This window comes from Bactrocera tryoni, chromosome 5 (genome assembly GCF_016617805.1).
Source record: "Bactrocera tryoni isolate S06 chromosome 5, CSIRO_BtryS06_freeze2, whole genome shotgun sequence".
Taxonomy (NCBI): Eukaryota; Metazoa; Arthropoda; class Insecta; order Diptera; family Tephritidae; genus Bactrocera; species Bactrocera tryoni.
The window spans coordinates 12243574-12259866 of record NC_052503.1 but is presented as its reverse complement, the minus strand read 5'-3'; the positions used below and the strand labels follow the sequence as shown (position 1 = coordinate 12259866).

Here is a 16293-nt window from a genome sequence, read left to right as displayed (position 1 = left end):
ATAGATATCGCCGGACTTCCAGAGGGTTACCACACAATTTAAAAATCGAAAAATAATCGTCGTAACTTGTAAACTCAATTCTGTTGAAGTTGGCAGAACTAACTTCTTAAAATGGACTATCGTCCCTAAGTTGACAGTTTTGGATGTCAAAATATTATGAACTAACCGCTGAGCTCTGGAAATATGTTGAGAAAAGTAATGTAGAAAGTGAATTCCTTAGTAAATTGGAAGAAGGAATACGAATATGTGTATATTGTTACATAAGTTCAATTGTGTATATAACTCAACGACTGGGGCGATTTTGATGACTTTTGATTCGTTAAGTCTCACGCCAAATAGCATAGTGAATATTCGTATAAGTAACTTTAACATATTATTTAGATCTGTGCAAGAGCTTTTTCAAATATTCGTGATGTGGTGTGGTTGGTTGCGGGTGTTATGTAGACTGATTAACGTTAGCAACTGCAGATAAAATCTGTAATTCACATCAGAACCGTTCCAACTTCTAAACTTTATCGAATTTCACCCAATTTGAACGCATTTGAGTTAACCTCAATAAAGTAGAACCTGGATGCAATCAAAACCGCCACAAACACAGCACTACGTCCGACACTTTAACTAATAAATTTCGTGCAGTCCCCTCCCCTCTTCCTCAACCAACACATCAGAGGCGTACCGAAAATGTGCACCAAGAATATTTTGCACTCTGCACCGCACTGCTGAGTTCAGCAAGTACGCGCAACAACGTCAGCTGTCAGCGCTATCTGAGGCATCAAGCAATCATCGAACAGCCATCAACAGGCTCATCATAATTCACGGCGAGTTCGCAAGTATCTAAAGTTACCGCTCACTGATTGCTTGCCTAGGCGATGGTTGCTCGCTTCCTGCTTGTTTACAACGCTGGCCGATCGACGCACACACACGCACGCACATCAAGGGAGTGCGACAGACAGACAGCCATCAATTATGGCTATCTGCTTGTAAGTCGGAAACTGGGTCAGTGCAATCTTCCAGCTCATTCGCAGCACAAACGCTGGCACTTGTGTTATTCGCCAGCCACAACGCCGCCCATTGACACTTCGGCGGACGAGCTACTATTTCAACAGTGGCTGGTGAGTGTTTCACCTATTTGTGTGTATGTATGTGTGTGTGCGTTTGTGCTTATGCCCTCGCTGGTGTTAGCAGATTACGTAAGCAGCGTTTGATCTCTCAACTTGGCTGACGTCTCATCAACCTACATAACTACAACTTAGGTAATAACAGCTACGACAACAACAACATCACACCATTACAACATAATAATAATAATAATATCGAGCGCTGCTTCTCTCTAGTTCAAGCATTCAACGCCCTGCGACGACGTGTTGCATAAACTTTCACACCTTTTTGTGAAATCACTTTTGAAAAGTCGCAACGAACGAGCAGAGAAGCTGCGGAGTGACGGTGCGCCGCCACCACCGCCACCAAACGGAGCACTACGTGTTTACCGCAAAAGCTTGTCATAATGAACGCTGCAATTTTCCCAATATTCGTATGATTGATGGCAATTTAATAGGATGAATAATGTTCGATGTTGCTGTTGTTGGCTTTTGCTGTTTGTCTGCCTGCCGCATGATATTTAGTCGCTGCGCTAAATGTTATTGTTGTTGTTGCGCCTGCTGTTGCTCTTGAGCACATTGCCAATCGACCTGCTGCCGCTGCTAATGGCCGCCGACAGCCGCCGGTGCTGTACGCCTTCCCCCCCACCCGCCATCCGTCAACCGGCAGGGCCAAACGCCGCGGCTGCTGTTGATGATTATCTGCGCGCACTTGCGCTGTCATGCAACTTGTTTGCCTTGTTGTTGCTGCTGTTGTTGTTGTTGTGTGCGCACATTTTGGGCTCGCTGCGACCCCGAATTGATTGATTTCAATTTGCGCTGGCATTTTGGAGCGGAATTGAAAAATTGCCACAATTTAACGGATTTTCAGGTGCAACGGTGCTGTGTTGAAAGCGTTTGTTGTTGTTTTTATGTTTTTTCTTCACTTGCTGCTCCGTGGTGTAACTTTAATGCGTGCAGCTTTTTGCGTGTTGCCTTATAATTGGCCATTAATGTGCACCGTTTTTCTCACTCTCTGCGGCAGCAGCCAATTTCGCTGCATATTTATACATATATGCCTATATTATATAAGCGCATAACCTATATCGGCGGTTTGTTTTTTATTCATATTCATGTTTGATAATGTTATTCAATTATTTTGCAATTTAAAAGTACCACATCATAACGGTAATTTGCTGTAGTAATTTTACAATAATTTTATGTTGCACAAACGCATACCGACACAAGCGGGCAAGTCAGAAGAATAAATTTAAATAAAATAAACAGAATTTTTAATGATTTTTAAATAGGCGCAAAGGTATGCATTTACCGTTAAGTGTGTTAATATTTAAAAATAATTATCATGCAGAGAGCTGGGGACAAGTGTTGCAACCCATGATTGCACAGAGTTAGTAAAGTTTGATAACTGTATTATATTTATTTATTTTTTGCGTTGAAACATTTTCATAAATTTGTATTTTTAGTTCAGCTCGTTTAAGGTTTGAACCTAGAAGATGTTTAAGGCAGTCAGGTGAGTTCGAGAAATTCCAACACATCATGAACAACTTCAGTTTCTTCCGATATGATATTGGAATTTTATTTGCATAATGCCTAAAGCAGATTTGAGCTAATAGAGATCTTGATTTAAGCACTGGTCACACATGAAGTACGTGTGTATTACTGCCTGACCAATAATGAAGCCATTCAGCCGGAAATGAGACTCATCGCTGAAGAGGATTTTTCGATTAAAATCCGGATAATTTTCAAGTTGCTCAGCTCAATTCACGAACATATGAATTGTTTAGGTGGTCAAGCGGTTTCAGTTCTTGGGTCAATTTGATCTTGCCAGGTAGTAGGCCAAGACCTTTTCGCAAAATTCCCCACAACGACGTCACAGAGAGGCCCAACGCCTCAGAACGACGTGTGAGAGACTGCTTTGTGTTTCCCTCAACTGATGCGCTAGCGGCAGCAGTATTTTCGACACTACGGGCACTTCTTTGTCTCACTGGAACGCGAACATTTTGTACTGTGCCTGTGAATTTATATTTTTCCACTAGACGCTCAATTTTTGATGTGACAGGAGGGTTATGACGACCATAAATTGGACGTAGCGTTCTTAAAGTTGAGGCCGCTGACTCCGAATTTCGGTTTTGATAATTTCGTGTTGAGATGGCAAACTTTACTGTAGAGAAATTTTAAAAGAACGGGAAACAGTATGGCGTCGTTTGCTCTCCCTATGGGTATGCTTTTTTTAAAAAAACCCTACATTATGTATTTGTATGGAAAAAACCGTTCCAAGTCGATAATCCTTAACTAAAAACTGACGCTCATTAGAAAATCTTCGCCGTAATTTTGCTTCTGTAACAGATAAATTTAAGATAACGGTCAGACAACCGTACATATGACTATAGTAGTTGTGGAGCTGAAGCATCAAGTGTGCTTTGTTAAAAACTAAGTTTTATAACACATTCTGCAAATTAATCGGAAATTGTCTACCGATTATGAAAAATGTACTTTCGTCGGGATTGAGAATTATTGATAAACAGAAAATTTATGTTTTTGTTCGATGATGTGAGATCATCACGTAATTAAAAATTTTCGATTAAGGTCTCTTTGCATAGGTGTAGCCCTCGAAACCCCGGAAAAAAATTTTCAAATATCGAAAACTAGAGGGCATTATCTAATTTCAAATACAAAAATGCAACCATGATGGATGAAAAATCATACGATTTAGTACGAATATTAATTTAAACTGCGCGGGATAATCGATGTAGCTGAGGACTTAAGAATCCTCAAACACATCACTACTGGTGCCGAGACATGGGTTTATGAATATGACGTCGAAACTGTTCAACAGTCTAGCGTATGGCGTTTCAAATATTAAACGAAACCTAAAATCCTAAAATTAGCTAAAGCACTGAAGTCCGTCCCAGTCGAGACTTATAACAAGGACTACAAGGTGCGTACCAAAGTAAACATGACTTAAAAAAAAAAAACAGAACAAATGGTTTTTTCAGAAAAATCAAATTATTTCATTCTCCTTCTGCTGCAATACAGCTTTTTTCACGGTCCAAAAGCATGTCGAACGAGTGTTTTAACTCGTTGGCCGGTATGGCCGCCAGTATGCCGGTGCAAGCCTTATAAAGGAACTTTACGTCTACATAACGCTTTCCTTTCATGAGCAAATGCATTTTTCCGAAAAGGGAGAGGTCGCACGGTGCCATGTCAGGTGAATAAGGGGAGTGGTTCATGGATAAAATGTGATTTTTGGTCAAATAATCGTCCTTCGGATTTTGGATTCTGAGCAATTTTTGGTCGTCAGTCAAGTTGTGCGGAACAAACCGTGCACACACCTTTCGTAACCCCAAATATTCGGTCAGAATGCGATAAATCGATGTTTTGGAGATGTTCAATTCCATCAATCCAGATAGCAGATTCTAACGCACCAGTCGACATATAGATGCCGCCACCAGGGGCCACTAGATTCAAAAAGACCTGTATACTTTGGAACGCACCTTGCACATATGTATGTATGTATACGTATATTTTTTTTTGATTTTGTTCCTATTTTTATACCTAAACTGTGCTTTTCCAAAATATATTCTAAAGGTCCAGTTGTAGGTTTGTGATTTAGAGACGAGGTCTTAAATGTGGTAAATTCAAATCTATGGACTTTATAGTTTCTATAAAAGATTTTTATGCACACAATTTTCTGACTAAGTCTTTTTTTATTTTTTGCCATATGTGCCATAAGAGCATAAGTAAGAAAAAACTTCTTAAGTGTAAGTGTTGAAACTTCTAAAACAGCTAATGCTAACTTTTTAGGAAAATAATACTTATCAATAAACTTTTTTACATATATATACATATGTATTTTTTTTTTTAAAGATTCAAAAAAGTAGTCGCTTGTCATAAACTTTTCGAAATCTTCATATATACGAATAATCATGTAATTAATAGCCAAACTTGACACACTTGCTACAAGCAATTAACTTCATAACAAGCTAATCGAAATTTCTTTAATTTTCTTCTGCGCGTCGCACGTACTTTCCTAAGTAGCTTACGGTTTAACATGTTTCTCTTTCCACTCTATCGCTATCAATTACCTAATCCACCGTTAAGGAATGTAACCTGTTACTTCGAATGGAATAAATGCTACCACCGCTCTTTAACTTCTAATCACTTCATTTAAATCTAGACACTTTCACAGCAGCGCAGCTCTATGTCGGACATACAAACATACACACACAAGTGCATATACAGGCATTCATCTAAGATTGTCGCAGAGCGTAATCAAGCAGGCTTCGAGACCATCGAAATCATTCGTTACAGATCGCTCGTAAATTACAATTTATTATATACGACTCGGCTGGGGCGAGTGTGGCGACTTATTGTTCTCTACACACCCAAATCTAACAAACACACTCGTAAGTACGTAGCCTCACACCTAATGACTTCCAATGAAAAACCGTTTAAGTGTCAGAGGCAAAGTCAAACACTAAACAAAAAACCTGACACACTTGCCCCAAAAGTAGCGATAACGGCCAGCCAATACATAAGCCAACAACAGCAACAGCAACAACAACATCAAATGAAAATAAAAGAGTACAGCCTTAAGCCAGCAAAGGTTCTTAGCCAAGCGCGGCTGTAGCTTACTGCATAATGCCGAGCGGAGTACGAAGTGCTTAACAACTGTTAAGAAAACTCTTGTAGAAAGACGGCTGCTGAACGGTGTCGAACGTCAACTGCTAGCACCTTCTTTATTTATCTTGTTGGCGCTGGTTGTTGTTGTAGGCTGTTTTTTCTTGCTTTAGCTTCGTCTGATTACGGCTGTTTGCCGTTGAATTGTAGCTGCTTAAGGTGACAATCTGATAAGGCATCTACATATATGGCAGTCATTGAACCAGACAGTCGGACGGTACGGACGGACGGGCGAAGCAACGAAGGCGACGACGGAACAGGCGGTTGGACGCAGTGGACGAGAGAGCCAGCTAAATCAAAAGAAAATAAAACAAAGAGGTGAGAAGGCGAAAAGGCGGCCTTAAAGTCTGCGTTGTCATTTGGGGCTTCACCGGAAAGGCAGCGCGAATGCAAACGCCAAAGCCTCAGCCTTATGTCAGACGGCCAACCCAAGTAATTTAGACGATGGCACAAGTTACGACGAGCTTATCACAGTAAAATATCTGACTTGATGACATATTGACAGTCATTATCTGCGACACACATTCAGCCAAACACACATACGCACAAGCGTACTTACACGGCTACTCGTACCTCGCGCAGAACGATTCGTTGAGATGAAGGCACAAAAGTGACGTAGGCAATGACAACTCATTAGGCAGCAGAAGGCCTTTGAAGAAAGGTTTTGTAAAGTAAAATTGGTTTTAGTAAAAGAAATTTTATCCAAAACCCAGTCTTACAATTTTTAAATGTATCGATATGATAAGCTTTTTTGAGAATACTTTAGACTGTGCGAAGTTTCTTGTTACAAGCACCGATCACGAGATGCTTACAGAGCTTACAAAAATTTGTCAAAAACTATTTTGATTTAAAAAAAAAAATCTCTGGAGCTGCTCGAATTTGAAATGCTTGAACTATGAATTCCTCTCTCGACGTTCAAAACTTACATTGCATTTGTATATTATCATTCCCATCCTTTTTATACGGCGCAGACACATGGACAACCCGAAGTTAGTTCTTTCGATAGAACTTTTATACGAAAGCTCTTTTGAGTCGTCCGCGTTAGGGATGAGAATCGAAGAATGGACATAGATAAACCGAAATTAGAAAACACTTGAATTTTTCGAGAGAACTGTTATTCGAAAGCTCTTTTTTTAATCGTCCACGTTAGCGAAGATAATCGAAGAAGATGAAACCATGAACTCTATGAGCTCTACAGTGACATTAATATAGTTAAGGGTAAAAAATCCAAAGAATGCGCTGGTTAGGGGAAGTTGTACACATGGAAGGCGATGCTCCAGCTAAAAGCTCTTTCGATCTGACACCTATTTGTGTACAACGGAAGGAAGTGCGCCTCGCAACTAAGTCTATATGGACATGTCTACACTTGGTATGAACAACTGGCTCGTAAAGGATAGAGGCAGTAACTCGGTGGCGGTATCTGGAAAAGTAAAAATCGATATTTTAGCAAAGAAATTTTGTGTTGGGGATATTGTTACGATGATTTCTTCCCCCGATAGAAAAAAGCGAAAAAAGTTAGACAAAAATATTCCGTTTTTCGATAGAGATAAACTTCCAATGCAATTAACCTCAAAAGTGTAGCTGTTGAATAAACCAGACTGGATACTGAAAGAATTCGCACTACGAGGCTTATGGCCTAGATGTGTCTCTAGAATTATTATTTTTCAATCCCTTTCATATTTTATAACAATTGAGGGCGGTTTATAATTTCTACACAAAAAAAAATATACTCAATGCATTTCCTACAGGCCTCTCCAGCTTGTAGGGCGACTACTTTCCTCCATGAGTCCATATGTCAAAAGTGCGACTGTGTTAGTCAGTATTAATTAGTGCCAGCTGTTTGAATGAAAGAAAACTATTAAAGTCAACGCTGAAGTATTGGATAAACACTGGGTATTCATCACAGTGGCCGCAAAGACGGAGAAAAATTGACAGCATTTGTCATGCAGACAATTTGCCGATACTAAATGGACGGTGCAGCAGTTCGCCAGATGTCTGAAAATGTGCCTCCGCGTTAGCACGCCGTGTTTTCGTATCTCTGGAGATACTTATGTGTGCGCTGACGATAATAATGTTATCACAGTGAAAGTATCGCACACGACCAACGACAGCTATTTAATTTGAGGCATGACAATTTGAGGCGCTGACATGAGTTGCCTGAACTCGCCTAACACGCTCGCCAACTCAGCGGCGACCTTAGAATTGCGGAAGTGATTAGGCGGCGCGATTTGCGTTCCATATACAAAGACGTCTGTGTATGTATGTGCATGTATGTGGTGTCTAAAAGCATTAGTTATTTCTAGGCGCAAATTTAATGATCTCTAATCACAAGCTGATTATCTGTCTGTCCGATTTGGGGCTTTCCGCTGCGGCCTAGCAGCCAGCTTAGCAGAGCTTGTGGTTCAACATGTGTGGGTTGGGCTATCGCAATGTGTCGTTCGTGGTATGTGGCAATGTGCCGTGTGTGACAGCTTTGATTGATTTGCCTACGAGAGGCATCAGCGGTGCGGGCGCGGTGGTGATTTCGCGTAAATTAACTGTCATTAAGATTTTATGTGTCGATAGAGGCCATTAAATAGGCTGAGATTTTGCTGCCGCATAGTTTCTACTCATTTGTATGTGTGTGTGTGCTTACATGGTGGTCTGTCTGGTTGGCACTTCCGTTAGCTGCGGACCGCTGTCAGTTTACATCTATGTCACTGGTGTGGTGTGGCAACCGCATGAGTCAGTGCAACAGTGACAACACATTCGAAAGACATGTGACCAGCCACTTCGTTATTCGCGTTTTATTAATTAGCACTTCGGCACGCCGGACACTTTCACAGGCTCAGAGCTCGCTTTCGGCGTGAGTCAGCTGGAAGCTGTAAATTTATTTTCGCATTTCTTTATTTTTTATTGCGGTTTTTAATTAAATTCTCCTTAAGTTGATTTTAGCTAATATTTCATATGGCCGCAAGAATGGATGGCAATGAGATTTGTAAGCGAAGATTATCAGCAGTTGGGCTCGCTTCTTCGCAGTTCAGTTGTCATTAAAACATTAAGAAAAGTAATATTATTACGTAGTCTTAATATATATGCTAAATGCTTTTTCCTTGAAGGGTATGATGTAGTGCTCGTTGTATCCGTAAATGAAATATAAGAACTTGAACGTTTTATGATCTCAGAACTTTGGCACGACTTGGATGTGGAGTTGAATTCAAATAAAACCCAACGATTCCAATTCTCTCGGCGTATGTGGACCACATTAATTGATAGACTGGGAAGCCAAGAATAAAATGAGTGCTTAACTCAATCTGACGAAATTTATCTCAAACTGAATAGATAAAGAACTCTTTCATAGATTGATCCAACCTTTTTTATATGTTCGTAAAAAATTGATCCGTAAAAGTAAATTAATGTATCGTTGGCAGCTGTTTGTTTACGATGCGAAAAGTTTTTTGGCGATTTTTACCATAGAAAATATTTAACCTTGAGCTTGAAAATCAAGGAGACAGAGATAACAGAGGATCTCAACATTTCTCACGTATCGTGGCTACACTTATACCAAAATACCAGAGCCTTTTACAAAACCAGGTCGAATAGAATTCGCAAATGAGATTCTTGAGAACATCGCTGAGGACGTTGATGTTCGACAAACTCACCAATACTGATGACGAGACGTGGATTTTTGGATATGATGTCGAAACTATTCTGCAACCTAGGGGATGACCCTCCAAAATTAACCGATAAAACCAAAATTCGCTAAAAGCACTGAAGAGCATCCCAGTCGAGTCTTATAACAAGTGTATATGTGGATAATTGGATTGAGAGTTGTTATCATTGTATTAAGTCTAAGGGTGACTATTTGGAAGGCATAAGATTTGTGATGCCAGAAATTGGAGCACTGTGTTTCCAATTATCTCTATGTGTATATAAAGAAGCTGTGTTCAAATTCAAGCCAGTAATATTCCCTTAGGAAAGCCCAAACATCAACTTCAACACGGCTATATGAGACTTGGGTAGAAATTGGGTCCGAAGTGACGAGGAAAATGCTCATTGTTTTGCAAATCAACTCGAAAAGGTATTTCAACCTAATTGCCCAAAGAACAACTTTAAGCTGTCGATCTTATCCAACACAGCTACTGAGTCGCTCGAGCTTTTCAAGACTTTGAGCACAGAGAGTACTGTTTAGCTATAATTCTAGACGTGCCTCAGGCATTTGATAAGGTGTGACATGAAGGCCTTTTATATAAGATTAAAAACATTCTACTTTTAGAATTGTATACAACATTGCAGTATTATTTAAAAAGTAGACAATTTATGGTGAAAGTAGGATATTTCATATTTGATGAACGACAGATAGGGGCTGGTGTACAACAGGACAGTGTTTTCGGCTTAACTCTATACATCATATTGAATATACAACATATGTAGCTTCCAATTAGCTAATAATGTATTGACACCAAAATTTGCGGATGACACAGCTTTAGTGAGCCCTAACAAACGCCACATTATACATAGCATCAAGAATATTAGCGGAGCACTTAAGTTCTTCGAAGAAGAATGGCTCGCCAACTGGCGCATAAATGTGAATGTATAGAAGTGTAAGCATGATCTGGGAATTCCTATGATAAAGAAAGAAGTAGAGGACAGTGGAATGAAATATATAGCTAAACTCCGAGATCACCCAAACCCATTGGCTAATGCTTTAGTACATTCTTGCGATCAAACACGTCTAAAAAGAAGAGATATGCATGCATCTTAAAGAGCAACGTAGCAGCAAAGAGCTCAATCACTTATGTGAGTTTGTCTAGTTTTTAAACAGACTTAAGATTTTATGATCTATTTTTAGGCTTAAAAAAAAAAGCAGATCTCATCTAAAACTATTCAGATGACGAGCTTCTTTATGATACCAAGAAGGACATGTGAAGGGTGATGTTTTTACTTGTCATTAAAGCATTTGTTTTCAAAACATGTTGAAAAATTCCATTTGTATTATAAATTTAACTCAGTCTAAGAAATCTGTGACTTCTCCACTGAAAAATATTTACTCCTAAGTCTCTATAATCATCAATAATTATTCGATTTTTACAAACCTCACATAGATCATGCTAGAAAGATTTGTACTTATAGATGAGGGCACAGATTTTTATTCCATTAATGTCAGTAATACATACCTGAAAATAAAGAAAAAATTGTTGCTTGTAAAAATTATATTTTTAAAGTTAAAATAAATTATATTAAATTTTACACTTTTAGGCGGTAATCTATTGATTTACTTATGTTTATGAAAGATATGTGCTCAATCGATTCCATTTTTTGTATTAGACGAAAGCTTAATGAGGTCTTTATAGTTTGGTGAAAGATATAAGGCACACAGTTTTCTAGGTCAAGAGCGGTAATAGGGTGTAAAAGTAATTTGTTGTTAGTTATATTAATATACTTCCATACTTAAATATACATTTTACTAGCCATTTTTACACCCAATTTTCGCGCTTAATCCCAAAACATATAATTTGGTTTTTCATTAACTCAGTAACGAACACTAATGTTCGCACCCACTTAAATGCTTTTACGATCAATAATTATGAAGTGCTTATAACTTAAAGCTTTAGCTATAAAAATGATTGGTTTTCGTAGAAAAAATGTTCGAACAACAATAAAAAAGTTTAATAGCCACATCAAATAATAGACCTACTCAATTTCGTGGGACTAACAAGTTTTTCATTTTTATCGCATAATTCACTGAAATTGGCATTTTATTATCGGCGATAAGCAGATGGTTAGACAAAGTTTCACAAACGCTCACGATAATCTGCGGTAGCTAGCTGCTCGCTCCACAGCAACCACTAACGCCACACTACAATTAACCTGATTTGAGTTGAGTTATTTTCTCTAAGCTTTTTTTTGGTTTTGTTTTTGTTTTTATGGCCTCCTTTGGCATTTAACGCAATATAAAAATCTATAAACTTCAGTGTTCAATCAGCGGCGTTTTCGGCATAACTCAAAAATCCTCAATCACGGCAGCGCTTGCTGCATTTCTTGATTGCTTCTTCTTCTTTACGCCGAAGTGTTGATTTGTGCCATGAAATTTGCACTTTTATTTTTATTGCTAATTTCGCAGTTAAACTCTGCAATTTCATTGTTTCCTTCGTTGTATGTATGTATGTGTGGTTTTATGATTGCTTTGGGAGAGGAAAAAATGCAAAAACACTGCAAAAGAAAGAAAATATCGGCAGAACATAAGAAATTAAGCGCTTTGGCCGGGGGGCTATTGGCTGTTCATTTGGGGCGTCCAATCGACGTCGTTTGCCGCCACAAGCCAACAAATATTAGCCACACCAGCAATAATGCCTGCTGCATTTTGTTGCATGCACCATAACCGTTTTGCAAATTATAAAGATGATTGGATTTTTTAAGGGAATTACCGCGCCGCGGCTGTGCAGTTGACAGACTGACCGAATTGCGAGGCCATAATGACAGCTACGGATGATTTCAGGGAAACCGGTTTGCTTGTCGTTGTTGTTGTGCTGCTTTTGTACGAGTGCGAAGTAAGTCTTTAAGCGCTTTAAGAATGCATGTAGAGACATATTTATTGTTTCTTATAGACTTCTAGTTGCTCATCGCTTTCGTAACACATTCGATTTGAAGCTTTTGACTGATTCATCGTTCTCACAAATGGTTTTAGTAGTTTTTGCATGTCTTTTCTGGCTTTGAAGCATTGTCGCTATGTAAGTTGTGATTACTACATTTGCAGCTCAGATTTTTTATTTGATTTATGTTTTTCCTTCGTCGTAGAGTTCTTCTAAATAGTGACACATTTAAGCATCTTTGGTTGGTCTGATTTATTACAGTTATGCAGAAATTATTTATGCACTTATCTATTAACATACATACTGACAACTTATCTAGGCCGACAAAACAGAAGACAGTTTTAAGTTAAGTTTCTAATGTGAGTAGGAAAGGGCATCAAGCAGTCTAGCTGGCACTAGATCTGGAATTAAGAAAACATCGTGTAGACTATGGTTTGTATTAACGCTTTTGCAAGTTTATTTTATGCGAAATTATTGCGAGTGTTGAAAAAAGCTTAAAAAAGCATTTAAAAAAGTGAAGGACATGGTGCTTGAAAATTGACATCTTCCGCGAGTGCGTCCGAATGATTTTGGTGATATTTTGGGAATGAAAAGCGTTCTTGTTCGACTCGTCCCGATAAAGCTGAATTTTTTTCAAAACGAGTATCGTAAACAAGTCTCTTCGGACATGCTTGATCGTGTGAATTCTGATCCCACATACACGAAAATCATTATAACTGCCGATGAGGTATTGGTTTATGAGTTTGACATGCAAACAAGTCGACAATAATCGGAATGGAGAACGAGCTGAAACCAACAACAAGAACAATTCAAACATTTTACAAGATGATAACGCACCATCGCTTCGAGCCACGATTTTAGTCGGATTGAAAGCCAAAAACGCAATGAATACATTGAACAACTACCGTATTCACCAGATTTGGCTACGTTAGATTTTTCTTGTTCCCCAAATTAAAGTTGCCGCTTCGTGAAACCCGTTTTAAGTCGATCGAAGAGGTAAAACAAAATTTGCTGAAGGAGTTGAAGGCCATCCCAGAAAGTGCCTATGAAAAGTGTTTCGAGGACTGAAAAAATTGTTGGCATAAGGCGACACGTTTAGTAGTGCTGAAAGTAAAGAAAGGGTCCAATAGGTAAAAAATTTATATTTAAAGTCATATGTCAACGCTTAAATTGATTCATTGCTATAAGTTTCGACAGGGATGGTACTCAGTGCTTTTACCGAATTTTGGTATTTCCGTTACGGCTAGCTTTTAGAGCGCCATTCGCTAGATGTTGGACAGTTTCGACGTTATCTTCACAAACCCACATCTCGTCACCAGTAATGATGTGTTTGTCGACGGTAAGGTTCTCAGCTACATTGTCAATCATCTGAACGATGAAACTTCAAAAGAGTATAAGAAAGGTTGTAACAAATAATCAGAAATCGAATCGGATTACGCGAGCACTTTAAATGCATACGTTTATTCTCAATGTTCGCACGATCTTTTTACTCAGTTATGTAAATTTCTGAATTAACCCGATGTATTAGAGGTTTTACAATAACGGATTAAGTACTTTATGCTTAGACGGCTTCCTTAGGCCAGATTTTTTTAATAATGCCGTCATAATGTGTGTTTAGAAGCGCATATATGGACACTGACTAGTTTCATAGAACATGACCAACCATAACCAAGTGAGTTGAGTACTTAACTGCCCTTAAATGGGTCATGGACCATTCGTAATACACTTGAGATAAAATGACACACAATGGGGTCACAACCATTATGAAATATTTCATGCACCACACGCCTAGCAAAACATACACCGACTCAAGTGTATTGGCCTTTAAGGCGATTTAAATAAATCCAACATTCCAACATTTCAACACAGTTGTCCATCAAAGCCGTTAGATAATTAATACTTCAGCGGTGAGCAAGTTGTTTTCTTTGCATGTGTGCGTTTGACACAATTACAGCCGAGCCTGAGCGGGTTAAGACGAAGCAATAATTTGACAGCTACAAACAGCGCTTAGCCGATTTGACTTCTGGACTGGCGCGCCGGTAGATCGGCCGGCCCACTCATTCAGCTGTCAAAACTCCTAATGCGAGCTAGTTTGCGGCGAGATTTGGGTTGGCGTTATAATTATAAAGTTACACAAATACTCAACACTCGACACTTGTTTGTTGCACACAATCGGCGCGGCTGAGAGAGTGAGTGAGATAATGAAATCAGGAGGCAAATTATGGTGGATTAGTGAAAAGCTGTTGAAAACGCAGGCGTACACCTTTTGTGTGTTATCAAATTTGAAAAGCGGTTTTGAAAAGAGACGAAGGCAAAGTGTAAGCTCAGTTGCACTGTGGCTGGAAATTTTGGTTCATTATGGTATTAAGCGTTGATTGATGGATTGGCTCTTTATAATAACTAAGAAAATTGTGTATAATTTTTTGTTGTATTGGATTATGGGTACTTATGATTGGAAATAGGTGAGACACGTTTTTAAATCTGTCGTATTATGAGCTTGTGCTTTAAGGTAGTCTTTTTTGTTATTTGTGTAGTTACTTCAAGATTTTATGTAAATATTTATTTTATAGAAAATAATTTTGGATGATGATGATGTTAATTGTGTGATGCGAATTTCTATTCTTTGACTAACTCAAGATTTATTTTTATAGGTTTCAATATTAAAAAGTTTGAACTAAGAAGTTCGCTTTCGTATTTGCTCGAAACTGCTTATTTTGCTGAAGATAGTATTATTGCTCTTGTAGAACCCTCAGAGGTGATCTGGTGACTGATGCCCTGAGCATACAAAAATTATGAAGGGAACATTTCTCTAGCCTGTTAAATGACAGTGAAAGTACAACGCCAAGAGAAGGCGAACCCGATTCCCCAATCTATGGCGATGAAACAGATGTTCCATTGTCCGACCATGAAGAAGTTCGATTAGAAATTACCCGACTGAAAAACAACAAAGCATTGGGCGCTGATGGATTGCCGGCGGAGCTAATCAAATACGGGGGTGAAGAACCGATAAGGAGCATGCATCAGTTTCTGTGTAGAATGTGGTTGAACTAAATCGTGCCCGACGATTGGAATTTAAGTGTTCTCTGCACAATCCACAAAAAAGGAGACCCTACAATCTGCGCCAACTTCCATGGGACAAGCCTCCTCAACATTGCATACTCGTATAAAGCACTATCGAGCGTATTGTGTGAAAGACAGAAGATCTTGAAAAAGACCTGTGAAAAGAGGAAAGAACCTCTCCGAGTCGTTCGATCCCAAATGAGGTTTCAGACAAGGTGACGCTCCATAGTGCGATTGATATCATTGGCCTCAACATCGACGCCGTTAGTTCTGCTTTCTCCAAATTGGTTAAGGAAGCGAAGCAAAAGAAATAAGGTATTGTCATGCACAGCAAACCCTGAAAATTTAGAATCATCTTAACGATGATTTTTTCAAATCGAAGAATTTAGCTTGTATCAAATACTCTACAAGTAGTAGCATGAGTATCGAAAATATTAGCACCCCAAAAACTGTAGCCATCGCCATCTAGATAGGATTGCAAATCTGAGTTAGTTTTTTATAAGCTCGGGAGACATTTAAACAAATTTTTTTGATTCGTACTACTCTTTTGCCACATTAGCGATAGGGCACATTTCAGATAAATTGGTACATACACTCAAGGTCATATTTGACTCGGACTGACCTATTTAAACTAAAAAACTTGCCACATGCGAGTCGTCTGTCAATCGATCTAACAGACGATAATATTGAAAAGTTAAGGGAACATTGTTTGAAAATCGTCGAGGGGCATCAGAGGTATCTGTAGCAAAGGATCCCAATTCTCATCTCTTAAGAATCAACTCAACACAGAATTTTGGTTAATGTAGTGGACATGAATTTTGGTTTATGTCTTGGATATGAAGAGTGTCAAGGCTAGACATGTACGGAAAAACGTGTGTCGAGTA

General features: G+C 38.8%; 1 protein-coding gene across 2 annotated transcripts in view; it reads right to left on the bottom strand.

Annotated features, from left to right (window-relative positions):
* LOC120778986 overlaps positions 1–16293 on the bottom strand; it is a 255094-nt gene that overhangs the window by 165768 nt on the left and 73033 nt on the right. The window lies entirely within an intron of this gene.